Source organism: Balaenoptera musculus, chromosome 12, assembly GCF_009873245.2.
Source record: "Balaenoptera musculus isolate JJ_BM4_2016_0621 chromosome 12, mBalMus1.pri.v3, whole genome shotgun sequence".
NCBI lineage: Eukaryota > Metazoa > Chordata > Mammalia > Artiodactyla > Balaenopteridae > Balaenoptera > Balaenoptera musculus.
The window spans coordinates 51,547,837-51,561,161 of record NC_045796.1 but is presented as its reverse complement, the minus strand read 5'-3'; the positions used below and the strand labels follow the sequence as shown (position 1 = coordinate 51,561,161).

At 46.4% G+C, this 13,325-nt stretch overlaps 1 protein-coding gene across 3 annotated transcripts in view; it reads left to right on the top strand.

The window, feature by feature from the left end:
* The window catches only part of ARMC2 (armadillo repeat containing 2), a 249,466-nt gene that overhangs the window by 134,052 nt on the left and 102,089 nt on the right, over positions 1 to 13,325 (top strand). The window contains exon 3 of one of the 3 annotated variants that reach the window (XM_036872252.1): positions 4,729 to 4,859. The gene's annotated coding sequence lies outside the window, so the exon portion shown is untranslated. Of the gene's footprint in view, positions 1 to 4,728; positions 4,860 to 11,003; positions 11,261 to 13,325 lie in introns of those variants that run through there. The other 2 variants (XM_036872251.1, XM_036872253.1) reach the window with 2 other exon arrangements.

Genomic DNA, 13,325 nt, shown 5'->3' with positions numbered 1-13,325 from the left:
CATTTTGGCAAACATTGCTTAATTTGGAATGCTAGTATAGAATTTCTCACAGAAAGCTGGGGTCCTGGAAAACAGAATGTTCTTTTTTGAACTGCACTTTGAAAAGGGAGACTAATTGTAACTCTTGCTTTTCCAGGCCTTGCCATCCTGGGGGAGGACAAACAAAAAAGTAACAAAAATAGTTTTTGGCTCCAAGTGCCCACCAATGGAAATGCTGTAACCCATGTCCTCTAAGTTCGTTTCTTCCCCTCCCAGATGACCCTCTGGATAAAACCTGCATCAATGGTAGCCATTTAATGTGCTCCCACTTGGTACCCTCCTCTGCTCTGCCCCCTGGTGGCTCAGTCTGCCATTGCTGCCTCCATATAGTTTGACCTTTTGCCCGAAAGCCACCTGCCCTTTGTCACTGCCCCCACCCTCCTGCCAGCCTCAGGTGTCTGCGGAAGCTGTTCTCGCTGAGAAGGAAAGGAATTTGTTCCTTCAATGCGTTATAGCAACCACTGCACAGTCACTCTCTGGTGAGCTCATGCCCTCAGAATCTTACAGGCCCTTTTCCTGAAAACCTTTACTCAGGTTCCCTTGGCCCTAGATCAAAGGACATTTAAGTGACACAATGTTATCATTGCCTCAGAAAAAGTCTCTCACCTCTCTTCAACAGCTGGAACAACTTGGACAGTCATGTGCAAAAGAATAAAGTTTGACCATTACCTACACCATACAAGAATTGACTCAAAATGGACCAAAGACTTTTAAATGTAAGAGTTAAAACTATGAAACTCTTAGAAGAAAAGAGGAAAAAATCTTCATGACCTTGGATTTGGCAATAGGTTCTTAGATACGACACCAAAAAACACAAGCAACAAAGGAAAAAAATAATCTTGACTAGGAGTGGGGCCAGCCATCCTGTATGACTGCACAAAAGAACGACATCTGCTTTTCATCCCGTGGAAGCTCCAGGAACCTAAGAGGTGACCCTACCTAAGAGGTGCCTTTTATCTCTGCACTTGCTACAAAAGCTACCCCTGTTAGCTCCTAGGGTGGGCTATCTCCTCCCCATGACCAGAGGGGCGCTCTCTTACATGCCTTTCCTGGCTAACCATTGATTTCCCATGCCTCCAGCTCCTTCCCAGGCCTCTTGCCTTCACTTTCTTCTCCCTCAAATAGCTCATGGTACCACAGACTGTTGGAACCCACTTTCCTTCACACACCCAGAAAGGAAGGCCCAAGAAACTCCCATAGATTCTTTCTCCCACGTTACAAAGCAGTCAGGGGAAAGATGTGAGGCTTGACCTCAGACTCCAGGCCCTAAGCCCAAGGCTCTTTCCTGGGTAGTTCACACCAGGCTTCTGCTAACTGGAGACCTGGGAGGTTGGCGACCCCTGCAGGTGCCTGTCTGCAGGAGCCGATTTGCAGGAGAGCTTTTGGCTCACACTGACACTGATGGGAAAGGAAGGAGTTTGTTGGTGCCAAAAGGAATAGAGAAGTAAGAAAAAGAGGGATGAAGGGGTTCTGACCCTTAGCCAGGCCTGTGGACCGGTTTTGAGCCCCCGAGGGAGGAGCAGGTGAGAAGTGAGGATCCTCTGTTTGTGAATGGCTGTGTGAGGCTCTGGGCGGAAGCGGTGCTGGCCCGGGGCCCTGGAGACGAGGTGCACAGAGGACCAGGAGAGCCCACCCCAACGCTCCCACTCCAGGCTGGCACCAGTGGGCAGGAGGGAAGACCACACTCTCCCAAAGAAAGGGCTCCCACAGCTGGGGCAGTGAGGAGCCCCTGAGATGGCGTGAGCTGAGGAGCGTGATGGGACTTGCTTCTGATCACAGGTGAGAATGCACAGCCATAGGCACTCCCAGAAATAACTGACAAGAGACTGGCGGTAGGCGGGGCTAGAGGGCGCTGGGGGTGACTGTCAGTGGACTGATACCGTGGAACATACAGGGTACACATCATGACACTCTGGCCCTGAATATCATCTTCTCAAGCCCACATTCACTTGTTCATTTATTCAACAAGTATTGATTAAACATCTATATGTTCTGGCTACCATTCTCGTATCAAGGATACCCAAAGGTGAGCGAGAGGGACAAACCCTCTGCTCTCAAGTGCTTACCATCCTGCTAGCTACGCAGTTCCATTCTCTTCTCCTTGGGGTTCTCCTCTCTAGGACCCAAATGAACAAGAAGTATAATATACAGTGAGAAAAATAATAACCAAAAAAGAGATGGTTTGGAGCATCTTTAAAAACTTGCTACAGAGGCATTAATCTTTCTTTTTGGTGAGGTTCTTGAAAACAAGGACTATCTGGGTGTGGGACACCTGTACTGAGGGCTCAGGGAACATGAAATGATGCTGTTCCATGCCGGATGAGCTTTCCTCATGGCAAATCATGACCTCAGAGTGTGTCCTGGCCAGAGAACTACAGTGTGCTCTGTCTGGAGCTGCTTTAGGAGACCAGCTGGTACAAGATGCAATCACATGGCTTCCTAAGAACTTAAGCCACTTAGTGCAAAGCCTGGCAGATCTTTAGTGTTGGGTGCTAGGCTGAAACAGGAGGTGGCACAGTGCGTGGTGAGCAATGGTTGGCTGGGGGCTTGGCCCCTGCAGCTTAATTAGAGGGCAGGGGAAGGTGGGACCAGTGGGGGGTCTGGAGCAGCTGCAGCCAATGGGCAGAGAGTAGCAGGGGCCTGGAGGAGCCAGGGGGTCTCCACTCCTAGTAGAAAATGAGCTGCTTCGAACACTGCCATCTATGCCAAAAATTCCTTCTCTTAGTTTGAGTTTGAGCTCTCAAGATCAAAATGGTTTAAAAAATTGAAAAGCTTCTGTTTCTATCCATACCCTAATAAGAACTGTCACAATGAAGTTTAAAAAAAAAAAAAACAACTAACCTGATTGACACACCGTTTATTTTAACAATCTCTGGGTGTGAACTTAGAAAACACCCAGAAAGAATAATTTCACTGAGACTTTCAGTGCTGAAACTTCACGTTTCTTGATCAGTCAAGGCCAATGCACTGTTTTGCAATGCAATGCAAGTTCAGACAGAAATTGTTTTATCCACACTGCATCATGGGATAATCATCCTGTTTATTTCTGAATTTATATTTCCTCTGTGTTTGCATCATAGCTTTTCATTTTATGAGCCTTGTAGAGATGAAGTAGGAAGTGAGAGGGTGAAGTGGTTTATTTTAAACTTTTTATTTTGAGGTCTTGTAGATAGATTCACATACAGTTGTAAGAAACGACATAGTGAGGCCCTGAGAGGTCCTGTGTACCCCTTACCCAGTTTCCCAGTGGTAACATTTTGCAGAACTATGTACAACGTCACAGCCAGGACAATGACATTGACACTAACAAAATCCATCATTGTCAGATTTCCTGTTTCACATGTACTGGGGTGTGTGTGTGTGTGTATGTGTGTGTATTTAGCTCTATGAAATGTGAAGTGTCTGGGGCTCTGATGCAAAGTGCTTTGCAAGTACACAGTGATTATGATGAGGTTTTCATTGGTTTGTGGCTTTTACTTTTGCATCCCTGGTAGATAATATTGTGGACCCAATTTATGTAATATCTTTTATCTGAATAGTATAAAGAATTGTATGATTCTTCTCATCTCAATGAACATAGGTGCTTAGCATCTTTAGCTCTTAAAGATATTGCTATTAGCAGCTCAGATACTATCAGCTAGATTTGGGACCTGCTAGGATTCCTTCTGCCTGCATGCTGAAACTCTACATTTCCTTGATCACCTGAATTCCCACAGCTAAATTAAACTTTTTTCCCTCTATTTAAATTTTCCTTCTTGTCATATTGCCAAGATAATATATTCCTGGGCTGATAACTCAGTACAGAAGTACATTGTTTTGAAAATCAAACAAACTGAATTTGAGAGCCCCAAGACGTGGCAAAGTAAGCCTCCTGGGTGGGCTCCTCTAGGCCCACGGGCCTCCAGACTGGTTAGGGGGCTCCTTCTCAGGGCAACTCATTGCCATCATCACCCAAGAGAGCTGAGAAGCCTCTCTCTCCTAGAGCCTCAAGCCCTGGAGTCACAGCCTTCTCTGGGGCTGCCAGGTTCTGCGGGGAGACACCTGTACACGGGTGTTACTAGCACGAGAGTCTTGAGGAACAAACTACTTGACGGGTCAAGTTCTTCTCTCCCTCTGTCCCTGCCTTGTCAGCACTTCCTCTGGCCTCCTTAGGCCCCCGGCCACCCTGACTGTCCCCGGGGCAGTGGCCAGCCAGGCCACACCTTGGACCTCATTGTCTGGCTCTCACAACTGAGCCACTTCTAAAATCTCTAGCCCTCAGCCCTCTCTCTGACTACAACCTCTTGCCATGGAACGCTAGAGCTTGGCTGTATCTCGAGGGTCATGTAGTTCACCCTCCACATTTCACCGGTGAGAAAAGCACAGCTATTCGGTGACGTGCCGAAGCTAAGGAGCGGCAGGGGCAGCATTTGAAGCCAGGTCTCCTGACTCCTGGTCCAGGACTCTTTCTACCGCAGCACACGCCTCATTCTCTCCCTCAAGCCTCCCCATCTGCTTTGTGCCCTGGCGTGACCTCTGCCCTCTACCCTCCCCCAAGCCTTCAGACCAGCACACTTTCCTCTCCCTTTACTCCCCCATACAGCCTAGACCTGTAGCCCGTCCCTTCAGCTTCAGACTTCATCCTCTGGGCCAACGCCGGTCCTGGTCGTCCCCATACACACTATTTCTGCTCTTCTTCCTGGGCCACAGGGCATTGTACAGAAAGCCACAGAGGTGTCCTGACTAGATGCACCATGAACCTGACCAGTGGACAACAGGAGGCAGGAGGGAATGAGCAGATACATGTCATCGTCTTCCTCTCTCCTGTGGGCTACCCCAAGGTAAGTTCCACCTTGCAGTCCTTCCAGAGGAGTGCCTAAACATCCCTACCCAGTGCCCTGGCTTTCTAAGGGCAAGGGACCATTCAAAGCCAAGGCAAGGAGGTGGGGAGCTGTAGAAGTGTCCAGGGAATGGCAGCAGTCCGGTCTGTCTGAGTACACGGTATGTGTAGGAACATGGCCTCCAGAATCACACTAGCAGGGCTTGAGTCCTAGATCCACCATTTTTACCAACTGTGTGACCTGGGCAGTTTCCTTGCATGTAAAATGAGAATAATTGTAGAACTTCAGGGTTGAAAGATTTGCCAGTTTAAAGTCATCGAAGCACTTACCACATGGCTAAGTGCTGTTATACCCCCCAAATAAATCCTAGTTATTATAAAAAGGTAGAAACAGCAGCTGCAGTACAGAGCCCAGAGGATCTGGGATATACTTTGGTGGTCGATGGGCAGACATTGAGAGCTTGTGAGCAGAGACAGGCACATCCAGGACTGTGGTCTATGACCGTTACTTTGGGTGCTGCCTGTAGGATGAACTTGGAGCAGGAGGAGAATGGAGTGGGGTCAGAGGGACCAGGTGGAGAGTAGATATAAAAAGTGCCAAGATGGCATGGTAACAGGGTGGGGGGACATCAAGGATAGCACCCTGAGTCTCTGAGACTCATCTCTGAGTCATGCATCGTAAGAGTTCTCTCTTTTCCTCTGCTCTGAAGCCAAGGATTCTTGGGACATCTCTGCCTCCTGTTTGGATCCTGGCTGAGGCCTTCAGACAGGGGAGCTCTGACCTTCACTAGGGCTGGGGTTCTCCATGCTGGTTGCTGCATGTTATAGCTTCCTCGGCAGCTCTAAAAAACGCCGAACCCTTTGCCCTGTGCTCCCCTCCCCCAGCAACTGGACCAACATCGGGGTTGGTGCTGGGCACAGATGCTTTTTTAAAAAATTAATTAATTAATTTGTTTTTGGCTGCATTGGGTCTTCGTTGCTGCGCGCAGGCTCTCTCTAGTTGTGGCGAGCGGGGGCTACTCTTCGTTACGGTGCGCGGGCTTCTCATTGCAGTGGCTTCTCTTGTTGTGGAGCACGGGCTCTAGGTGCCTGGGCTTTAGTAGTTGTGGCTCGCGGGCTCTAGAGAGCAGGGTCAGCAGTTGTGGCGCACGGGCTTAGTTGCTCCGCGGCATGTGGGATCTTCCCGGACCAGGGATCGAACTTGTGTCCCCTGCATTGGCAGGCGGATTCTTAACCACTGCGCCACCAGGGAAGTCCCCAGAGATGCTTTTTGAAGCTCTCTGGGTGATTCTAATGGCAGCCACGATTGGGCAGCAGTGAGACCAGGGACCACAGCCTCACTTCAGGACTTGGCACCAGAGCACCCTGCCTGGGCATTACTCTTTTGGTTCTCTCGTTCCAGTCAGGACGAGCAACTTTCAAAAATCTCTTGCCTATCAGGAGACATTCTTCATTAGTTCACCCAGACATTGTGGCAGACGTTGTCAGCATCTACCCAACAGCCATTGCCCCTTCTCCCTGCTGAAGAGCCTCCAGTTTGGTTCAGGTTGTGGTGGCAAAATACTGAGAGAAGATGGGCTCCTCCCCCAACCCCCAGGGGATGAAACTCGATTGATCTAAATCAATCATAGTCGTAGTCATCCTCTTCCTCTCTGCCAGCAACTGCTGTGGGGACACGTGACACAGTTCTGGCCAATGAAGTGTAAGGAGAACACAGCTGAGGCGTTGCTGGGACATTTTTTTCCTTCTTGGTGTAAAGAGTGTATGGAGAGCGCTCTGCCCCTTCTCTCTCTCTTCCCTGCTCTGAGACGCTATCATGTGAGAACGCATAGGTCAGTGCTGCCACCACTGTCTTGTGACAGTGTGGGGAGGAGGCATGACTGACACTCCTTAATGCCATCCCTGAGTTTCAGGGCCAACCCTGAAATAGCCCGCTTTGAGATTTAAACAACATAATAAATGTCCTTGGTATTTAAGCTACTTTTCATAGAGTGTCCTGTTATTCACAGCTGAAAGCTTCCAAAAGATATAGGCATCCTCACTTAGGAATGCCTCACAGGTGAGCTTGACAAAGAATGGGGGTTTCTGATGGTCTCTTCTACAGGAGGTACTTCAGCAGTTGTTTTAAGATGAAGCAATTTGTAGCTAAGACTCCTGACTCAATCCCTGAAAACTAGAACCCTCTCCCGTCCAATGAAATACCAGGTAGTTAGAGACTCTTTGTAATCACCTGGTAATTAAATGGACCCTCTTTGTTAGCATCCTCAGCAATGCTTGACTTGGCTGCTCCTGCAGAACGTGGCCCAGGTGGTGCAGGTTCCATGGTAAGATAATGTGTTTAAAGGCAAAGACCGAAGGTGCACAGATTAGAGCTGAGATTAGAGCTGAAATAGACTTTTCATGTAATTCTTTTTTCAGTGAATACATTTTAGGACCTTTCCACAGTCTTGTGTCTATCCAGTTCCATGAAATTAGTTAACTTCCACTGCACTGTAAATTTTCACCAAGTTGCATTCTAATGTATTTGTACCTTTAAATCTGCATGCAAAGTCTGCATAGGCTATCAATTTGATGAACGCCTCACAGGGATTACGTGATAAAAATAATTAAAGCACCGAGATTCCATATTGGCAAAAGCAGAAAGTATCTCAAACGGAATATTAGAATTCTAAACTGGTGGTTTTTATTTCAAGCCAGAAGCAATTTTTTTTTTCTCTGTGAGTCACATCTTTGTTATGGTCATAAAAACCATTGAAGGAATTGTGAGCATGAAAGAAGTATTTATTTAACTTGTATCTTTTCAAGAATATGTCTAATGTATAAATAAAGACAGGTTATAGATATTAAATATGAAGTATATGTAATGTAAACTAGTATAAACTATAAAACACACTGGTCGTCTGTGGTTGAAAGTAGCTATCATTCTGTTGTACTTAGGGTACGTAAAATTATATTATTACCTGCTCTACGACCTATATAATTCTCACCTTAACCCCAAATCCAGAAATCCAGCAGACATTTTCAAGTGAATGTAAAGATTCTTAAGTTCCTCTTGCTCCCTATAGCCCCACACAGGATATACTTTGAGATAAGTGAGGGGAGAAAATGAAGAGCATATCTTAACAGCATCGGCAGCCTAGGAGGTACCGCTCAATGCTGTGAACAAGAGGCCTCAGCCTGAAAAATTACATTTCCATGTGTACAATGGTGTATGGCACATGGGACCTGGGCATCAAAAACACCAGGTCTCAGATCACTTTACTAGCTGTGTGACTGTGGGCAGGTCACTTACCCTCTCTGAACCTCAGTTTTGTCCACTCTCAAATTGGGATAATAATCCCCAAACCAACGACCTCTCAGGCTTACTGTAAACTCTAAATAAAACAATAAAAAGGAAATGCTCCAAATGAAAGCAGTTTAGAAACTATAAAGTGCTTTATACATGTTAGAGACTAAATGTTTTCCTCTTTAATCTTTCTAAGGTATAAGAAATGTCAACAATTTTGTTTCTAAAATAATTCCACTTATAAGCTTAACTATGTCAAATTCGGTTAAATAGCCATCAGGTAACCATGGAGGAACAGCCAGGTCAATATAATAGGCCATTGCTATGATATCCTCAAGACTTTCCCATGTCGTGCCCTTCAGTGAGGTAAGCTGGACAGTTTTATTGCTTTTAAATAACTGCTGCCTATAATTCTGCCCTTGCCATTCTTTTCAATCGTTCTGACTTGCCTGGCAGACATTTCCTGGCCAACTGAGCCGGCCAGCTTCACGTTCCAGTAGTGTGCTTACAAGGTCTATTTTAGCCCAAGATCCTAGGGTGCAAAGACCATAGTTAGTAATTGACTGTACGACAGGTTTTTAAACTGAAGTTTCAACTGAGATGGTAATTGTATAATCATCAGTTCCAAAATGAAGATGAGGCAAAGTCTCCATAGGGCCAGTTACAAAGAAACATACAGACTCCCTGGACCTAAGGGTCCAGGCTGAGGCTAAAAATAAGGAGTCAGAGAGTGGAGGAAGGGGAGGATGTATGAGAAAATTTCTTTGGAGTGTGGGGTTGCCAATTCCCTCATCTCAAACTCAGCAAGAGGGGCTTCCCAGAGACTGCAGTTAGGTGGTCCTGGGAAAGCTAAAGCTCCATCCTGGGATAGCATGGAGGGGGCTGCATGGGCCTGCACTCTCAGAGTCTCAGGGGCAAGAGATGTGTGGGATTTCCCTGGGACGAGATGTGGGGCCATCTTGGGATCCATCTAAAGGGTCTGGAGTGAACCCTGGATTTCTAGGGGATGGGAAGGAGTTACAAGCAACCAGTAGACTAGCACTGCACCCACCCAGAGTCTCAGGGAGAGAGGTCCCCATTAACAGGAAACTCTGAAGGACTCAGGAAAGACCCATGTGGGTTGCTTTAATCACAGGCCAGGCACAGCAAGCTCAAAGCCATCAGCTCCAGGAACGAGTGCTCCAGCTCTTGGCTTCCCCTTTCCCTACTTCCTGCCCACCTCCACCCAGGCTGGGTCTTAAGGAGCCTCTAGTCAATGGGGAAGTGGTGAGCCTAAGCCAACCACATCCCCTCTGGGAAAGCCAATTACAGACCTTAAGCCTGAGAAGGGAAGAGAGGGATGAGGCCTTACTTCCAAGTTAAGTTTGATGCATTTGTTTATATCTTGTACCCAACATTAGAATTTTGGAACGAAGCTGTGGTAGAGATTTAGTTACTAGAGGACTATCAGTTATCTATAAACGAGCAGAAAATACAACTCTACCCAGCTTTCCATCCAGGGGCAGGGGAAGATAACCAACACTGAATATATTTTTAGATGGCAGTGAGACACAAAAATAAAGTTGCATTTTGGTCATATCTCACAAGTTGTGAACTCAAAGTACTAGTTATGGTTTATATTAAATGGGCAAAAGTCCCTTTGCACAATAGAGTCCAATGGCCAGTAAAAGGGACTTGATATGATAATTCAGGTCGAGTCACTGGAAAAGATTTCAACCCTGAAGAACGCAAATGCTTTGTTTCAGGCCCTAAAATTATCCAGTCAACTAGTAAGTATTTATTGTTTGTTATATGTGAAATCCTGTTGGGTACTTTGAAGAATAATTAGATTCCTTTAGTTCAGGTTAGTATCATTTCCCACCTGACACCATGCCTTACACATAGTGTGTGCTCAAAAATATTTTCAATTTAATTATTCTTTACAAGATACTTAGCACCGAGGGATGTGGCATTTTTCCAATGTTGACAACAACACTTCAGCTGAAAAAATCCCCATATTTATAAAATGTGGTGCAATCCTGAATGGAGAGTGATTATGGTCTCACTTGTATTTAACACTGTAAAGTGTTGCTGAATGGTCTAACAGGAGAGAACAGAATTTAAACCAGAAACTAATAAATGGGGTTCTTCTGCCAGTCAACTGTGATAATGCAGTAGGAGCAAAAAATGACTGCTGATGCGAGGCCTAGACTTGAATCTACCGCTGTCACTCACTAGACCTCGGGCCCCGACTTTGTTTCCTGTGAATGGGGATGCCAGGCTGGCTACCTCAGAGTGCCAGGGACCCTCAAAAAGATACTATACAGTGAAATACGCTGTAAACTCTAAAGTGCTTCACAAGTGCAAGGTCTTAATAATAGCAACAGTTTAACATTCGTTGACTGCCACATGCATAGCACTTTAAATGTTTTCTCATTCAATCTTCACAACCACCCCAAGACCTAGCTAGGTACTATTATTCCCTCCATTTTACAGATGAGGAGAGACTGAGAGGGTTAAACAACTAGTTCAAGATTATACTGAACCGCAACTTGAACCAGTAAATCCTGAATCTTACTCCTAAACACTAAGCTGCTGCCCTGCTTATTGCTATTTAATAGAGGCGCTGATATCTCATAGGGGCTCAACAAACGCGGTTCCGTAAATTGCTGATTTAAAAGCAGACGCCTTCCCACCCCCGCTCTTCCAAGCTTACCGGTCGCCCTTTCTCGCAGCACCTGATGCTCGTACTCCCTGCCACGGGCCCTCGCCCACGCTCCTCCCACTCCCCGCCTGCTGGCGCCCACGCCTCAGTGTTTCTACGCATGCGTTGGGGAGACCTGCGCAAGTCCAGTGGCCCAGCGGGGGCTGAGGGACCTCTCAGTCACTCCTCGCCCGGCCCCACCCTGGTGGGCCCCGCCTGCTCTCGGTGGCTGTTGCTGCCGCCGTCGCCGGCTGGGGAAAGCTGGAGGATGAGCTGAATCTCCGCAGTTGTCACTGTCTCCACCGCTACCTACAGGTGCTTTGGGTCTGGCCGGAAGCCCCCTTCCCTGCGCCCGCTCCCAGCTCATTCCCTGGCCCACTCCGCCTGTCCAGCAGCTTCCTGGCTCTGCAGGGAGGCGGCCTGGGCGTCCCGGGTAAATAGTTTGTGTACGGTTACCATGGAGACACTGGCCGGCCCGGCCGAGCCTAGCTGGCTGGCGGGCAGAGTGAAGATGCTGTTGCGCTCTGCTCTGGCCTGGACCGGTGGAGGAGGGGGTATTGCCGGGAGTGGGGAAGCCGCTCTCTGCGTGGGAGGTGAGGCGTCCCCCGCCGGTTCACCGGGCACCCCTCCTGCTGTCGTCCGCCTTCTGTCCCTGTATGGGGAGAGAGGTGATGAGAGTGCCCTGTGCACGCTGTCGGCGTCGGGCCGCGGCTGTCTTTATTTCTATACATTGAGCATTTAGGCAAGCGCGTGGTGCTTAGTAGAAACTCAGTAGTATTTGTTGAATGAGCGTGATAGACTAAGCGACTTTGTTTATGCATACAGTGACCCAGCCAAGGTCACACAAATTGTACCTGGGCTCCTCTAGGCAATACATAGGGTCTTAATAAATAAGTGTAACAATATGCATTAAAATATATTGTACGTACATATAATGCCTTTTATAATCCATTCCTATGAGTATCACAGCAGATCTTCCATCTCACCCTGATTTAGAATTACTTTACTTGGTAGAAAAGCAAGTACCACTCTTTATTTGTATCCTATTTTGTGAGTCTATAAAATTCTGATCAATTGTTGTTTTGACATAGCTGATATTCAATAAAATACTTAAGATTCTTTTTTCACAAAGCAAAACACCGTGGTTTAAATTTTAAAACTTATAAAATGTGTGAAAACACTGAACAAATGTCATTTCCTTTCTTCTGCAATTTCTTTTTTTTAAATGCAGCTTTTCATTCATGAGAAAATTTTTTGTTGTATCCTTTTATCACATAGTGCTTGGACAGTATTTAATGTTTTTTAAGGGCCAGGCACCATGCTAAAGCACTTTACATTAATTTTGTCATTTAATTCTCAAAACAATCCTATGAAGCAATTACTATTACTACACACTTTTTACAGCTGAAGAAACTGAGGCTTAGAGATGTTAGAAGCCTTGCCCAAGGTTACGTAGCTGCAAGTTGTCAGATTATTTGAACCTTTACTCCAGCACCTAAGCATTTAACCACTGCTTCTTTGGATACTCATATTAACACGAAAGTCATTCAAAATCACGGTAAGGGTCTTGAGTGTTTGATTTGCAGGAAAAAGAGTATGGAGATGGCCAGTCTTCCCCCTGTTGCCAACATCCTGATAGTGCCGTGTTGCATTTAGCAAGAAGCCTGTTTCAGATGACTGTTAGCAGCAGAGATAAAGACAGATCTTTATAATTAGGTATAAACTTATAAATGACAACTCACAACTTTTCCCCTAACCAATAAGAAATATTTTGTTTGAAAAGGTCGCCAGTTTCAAATTTCCTACCGCTGGTGGTGGTCATCCTCTAGAGATCCTGTGGACATCATAAACTCAAGACAGTGATGCGAGACAGAACTCAGCTGCTTCTTTCCCTTTAAAGTCCACATGCCCTCCTGTTTTCTTTTATTTTTTAAAAAAATATTTATTTATTTGGCTGTGCCAGGGCCTGTGGCATGCAGGATCTAGTTCCCTGACCAGGGATCGAACCCAGGCCCCCTGCATTGGAAGTGCGGAGTCTTAACCACTGGACCACCAGGGAAGTCCCTCCTCCTGTTTTCTTTTAAAAGGTCACCTTGCCCTCCCAACCTCCCTAAGTTTGCATACCCAGTGTCACCTCTGCCCCCTCCCTGCCCTCTCAGATGCCAAATCCTGTTGGTTCTTGTGTTCTTGGTGCACCTTACTTGTTCTCATCTCTCTTCTTAACTCTATTTCACCTTCACTCCTATACTTCGGGCTTTCAGTGCACCATCCACTAATCACAACATTTGTCAAGTCTTACTCCATGCTGGGCAACTTGAAGTGAAAGCAAGAAAGCAAAAAGGGGCTAAATTTGATCTCATATTACCCCATGGCATCAAGAATCAGATGCCATTTGAAATAAAGTCCCATGTGCTTTCTTAATCCACTGTAGCAAATGCCTCCAATTCAGAAGCCATGCAGCCTTCACCTGGATATTTTCTAGCTTGGGTCTATATTTG